We start from the raw sequence: 4,907 nt of genomic DNA, 5'->3' as shown, positions 1-4,907 counted from the left end.
ATATCTTCATCAGTTTTATTCCACATTATTGATGGTAATTCAAATTCTAATTCTTCTAATAATTCTTTATCTAAATTTTTGTCTATATCTATTTTTAAAAACATACTTCCTACATCTTCAGTATAATCTTCCTCTGACTGATTCTCTATCTGAGGTAAAGATCTATAGGTCTCATTCATCGTGAAAGATAAATTATCAACAGCATCTTTTATACCTAGCAAGTTTTGTTGTCTAGAAGTTTCTAGTTTTTCCATTTGATGAAGTACAGGTTCGTGGAAATCGGCCAATGATTTTTGTATTCCTATATCTTCTTCTAATTTTATTTCATTATTTTTCCTAATTTCTGATTGTAGTTTAACTAATCTTAGATCATTTTTTAATTGCTCTAACAACTTTTTATTTCTCTCTTTTTCAATACTTTCCATTTATAGGTAGTAAAATGTTCGTTATACAAGTGTATGTATTACAGAAATTATATTACAAAAAATGTTTCTAAATAAATGGAAGAATTTAATGACCTCAAACGATTTCCTGAAACATACAAATTAAATGAACTCGAGATAGGTAAATATAATTTAATATCACTGAGAAAAATAAATACAAAATGCGGTGACTCTATTATAGCTAGATTAGAAGTAGACAATGATGAGAAAGATTTTTATCTCTCGAAATGTCATGGTGAATTATCTGATAAAGCTATAAGAAAAATTAATAGTGGAAAATATATTTTTGATTTTAAAGGTAAAAATAAATATTACGATTATGAATTACATGTAAAATAAAAAACGATATTTTCAATAAGGTACAGGATTTTTAATAAAATAAAAATTATTAATATAAAAATAAGAATTTTTAAATATGCTGATATTTCATATAAAAATGTAAAATATAGGCCTATTTTAATTTTTTTTAATATAAAAATAGGAAATCAATAGTAGTATATGGAAAGGGCTAAGTGTCCTCTAGCCCCCCCCATATACTACTAAAATACCTGAAAATTCTAATTTATTCAAATAATTTCAAAATGATAAGTAACAATTAAAGCTGAAAGCTAAGTTTAAATATCGTTTGATTTTCTCATTTAGTCGTTATCAAAGTCACTAACTGTGTTCGAATCCCAGCAATGGTTGGTGTACTCGAGTTCTGCGCCCTGCTTGCACCAGTCACAGTTCTTGTGTAAAATATTTTTTGTAGAGGGATCCTGGGTAAGAGTCTCTTTGCCGTGAACCTAACCTTGGGATGTTTTCAGTAGTTTTTCTCTCTATGGTACTCTGATTAGCTTCATTAAAAAAAGTGCTTCGCGAAGACAAATTTTTCTCCATACTTGATCAAGGATTTCCCTTGTCTTCTGGATTGGGTTCAAAATTACAAGGCTACGGAGTTGAACATTGGGAATCGTAAACCTGAAATTGGATCCGTCGTTCAACGACGGTTATAAAATCAAATGAAATCATTTAGTTCAGGGCTCGTTCAGCCTCATTTTGCAGAAATTTGGCATTCGACAACACCTTATTCTGTTGTATGATACCATCGTTCAATTCAATAGCAATAGTCGGCAGCTGTGACACCACTATCAAGTTCATGGTCTCGCCTTGATTTTGCGTTACCAACCTGATGAGTTTTTCTCTCAGTAAGACTAAAGATCAGGCTCTGTCCCGATAGCACGATTCCAAACCATAACCTTCCCAATCCTTAAGACAGGGAATATGAAACTTTTTCCCTCTTTCTCGGGAATACGAGATTCTAAGCAATGACGTCAGAATAAAATTGTGCGCGCGCAACATGCCGTGTACTGTCCTGTGGCGCTGTGGCAAAGCTTTTCAACCATTTTTGTTTACATTTGAAACTGTGGATCAATAATGCAGTGAAGTAAGTAATTTATCATTTTCTTTAAACTTTTGTCTGTGGTTGCAACTGATAAAATTTTTAAACATTTAAATAGTATTGATTTTTATTACTTATTATAAGTGTTACTCGTGTCTTGCAATAATACAGTATTTAAAGGTTTGAATAATGCTGTAACGTTTTTTTGTTATGTCCCCAAAACGTAAAGTTTTAAATTGCAATATGTAAATTGTTTTTTTAGACAACCTAATTTTGTTGTGCACATCCATGTGCAAATTGTTAAGTTTAAGTTCATATGCTTCAGAAAAGAGAGAAAACTACTAACAGAAAGAGAAGTTACTGTAGATATGGCATAGTGTAGGCTACATGAATAATTATATAAAAGTTTAAATTGCTTTTATAAATTTTATTCACGTCATTAATTCTGATATGTATAAAGTTTCGTATATGAAACACATTATTTCAACAGCAACTAATAAAACCAATTATTTTGATTCAGAACTATGTTATTTAAACGGATGACTGTCTTATTATTTATATATCAGAATAGAATGTTTATTATAATAAAATATATATATTTAAAAGAGCATTATTAATTAGTATGCAATAATAAACATTAAATCCCTTTTTTTTAACCTTTCAGATGCACCCAAGGAGAATTAATGGTTGGATTTAGTCAAAAGAGGTAAATTAAATTATAAGTTTTTTTCCCCTTTATAATTAAAATAATTATTGCATCACAAAGCTTTCAAGTTATAAAATAAAAGAATTTATTATCAAAGATTTGTCATTAAGATATTTTTTTACTAAGAGTTTTTAATTTAGTTTAAATTAACACGCCTAATAAATTCTTTAAAGTAAAATTTTTGATATATAATACAATATTTAATAATATATTTCTACATTTTCCAACCTTACTAATTTTTGTTATTTTAACATTATCGATATCTTTACAATATCTTTGGTACCAAATAATATTTATCTCTCACTAATATTGTACTTAATAGTTATCATTGTGTATAATCATAATGTTATCTTTTTGATATATTGTGTTATTGATAATGATTTCAATATTGTGGGATGTATGGTTATAATTATAGCCAAGATATTTTATTTAATACACCTAGGTGTGTTATTGTAGCTTATATTGACCCTTGAATGAAAATATGGCATTGTTTTTGTTTCTAGTGAATTTGTTAGTGAACTTGGTTGCATGGCCTTGGCAACGAATAAGTATCTTCAAATATCTGACATTAAAGTATTCAGACCTGATTTTTCCACCCGGCATTACTCGGACAGTTTAATATCTGTTGAATTAAGAAATTTTATCAGTTAAAGTTAAATTTCTAATATTTCTTTAAGTTATGTTACGTTTATAATCTCTAATAAATATAAATCAGTAACTATACATATTGACATAAAAATATATTATGTAGAGATTATTTCAGTAGTTTGACTTTTGTAAAAAAGTTATAATATAAATTAACTAATGATGAAAATGATTCTGCAGTGACGATGGAAGATAATTTTGTGGTTAATATTATATTTTATAAAAATATTGTTAGTTGCAAAAAGCACTTTAAATTAAATAATAAGCATCATGAAAGCATATGAATGAATAAAATGAATTGATGAAAATATATTAATGAAATGTGCATGCATATTGTAAATATTGTTTGTTCATCATTGAAATAATTTCATTGTCTCCTTTCAATTTATTGATTATATTGAATACACATTTAAGTATACCCAATGAAAAATCCTAAAATTATGTACTTACAATGTCAGGAAACAAGCGATAAAATTTTATAATCCCTTTTCATGCAATCAAATGCAAAAACTATAAAGATTAAAGTATAAGCTATGAATTGATAATTGTTTTTTTATTAAAAGATATTGCAACGAATTAATTTATTCTAAAATACAGATGAACTATCTTGTGCTGTGAATGTTTACTATGTGCTTTTACATTTCAAGAATATATGATTTGACAATGCTTTTAGGAATTTCCTTTATTTATCTGTTTATTTATAATTTAAAACAGGCTTCACGTTTTCCAAAGAATCATTTCAGTTATTTTATAATGAACTTTTGTCTTCCATGTAAGACTAAAGTCTAAAATATTCATTTTCGGAATAATTTATTTTATTAATTTCTTTGTATATACATTTAGAATATTTCTGAAAACTCTATTTATCCCTGGGGAAGTTTTTTTCTCCATACTTTTGATTTTATTTACTTTTTATTATAGAAAAAAACTTAGGTTTTAGCAAACCCTGTTTCCCCCTGACAAAAGTTTGCCGTAACCCCAACTTTTTGACTGTAGTTTTATCTAATACATACATAAAAAACTCTTATTTGAAATTCAGTTGCTTTTGTGTTTTCATAATGATAGTATTTTTAAAATGTACTGTAATTTAAGTTTGTGTTTGATTTTTATTTCAGGTTCTTGGAAAAGGTTTTGTAGGATGTGAGATTTCTCAACCCGTAGCGCATGCGTATGCTGAGCAGCACCCTCTGAATGGCGGATGGAACCGAATAAATAGACGGCTGTCGCGAGGCGTGTATGGTTATCTGCTAGTGGTAAACGTTAGCTCAGTTGTTACTTATGCCTCTTCGGCGAAAGAGAGCGAGATTTCAACAACTTACGGAGTCGAACGCAGCAGTCAACGAACACCCGGAGTTATGGTCTTTGGTGCCCTAGCATATCATAGACGATCTCAATTGCTGCGAATTGTGGGTCTTCTGAACAGCATTCAGTACTTTAGTGAAGTTCTATAGACCCAAGTTGTTCCCTTCCTTCAAGCCTTGCCAGGCTCTGTATTTCAACAGGGCAATGCCATAGAGTTGAGCAATGCCCACCCTCATATTACTAGTCCTTTCTTGCATCGCGGCAGGTACAGCTTCCTCCTTGGCCTGCGTATTTCCCGAATATGTCGCCGATTGAACATGTGTGGGATTTCGTTGGTCGGCGTCTCGCTCGTGATCCTTGACCTGTTGCTTCTACAGACGAACTTTGGGCACGCATACAAACAATATGAAATGCTCTTCCTGAGACAGAC

At 29.8% G+C, this 4,907-nt stretch overlaps 1 long non-coding RNA gene across 1 annotated transcript; it reads left to right on the top strand.

Moving 5' to 3' along the window:
* The first annotated feature begins 1,649 nt into the window (after window positions 1-1,649).
* On the top strand, window positions 1,650-4,669 carry LOC139426455 (uncharacterized). The gene is made up of 3 exons (XR_011637718.2): window positions 1,650-1,869; window positions 2,489-2,530; window positions 4,291-4,669. It is a non-coding gene; the product is annotated as an uncharacterized LOC139426455 (long non-coding RNA).
* The last annotated feature ends 238 nt before the right edge of the window (window positions 4,670-4,907 follow it).

Source organism: Parasteatoda tepidariorum, chromosome 4 (genome assembly GCF_982258835.1).
Source record: "Parasteatoda tepidariorum strain Cologne lab strain chromosome 4, Ptep-v5.0, whole genome shotgun sequence".
NCBI classification, from domain to species: Eukaryota; Metazoa; Arthropoda; class Arachnida; order Araneae; family Theridiidae; genus Parasteatoda; species Parasteatoda tepidariorum.
Note: the sequence above shows the minus strand (reverse complement) of the source record. Positions and strands in the feature narration are given on the sequence as shown.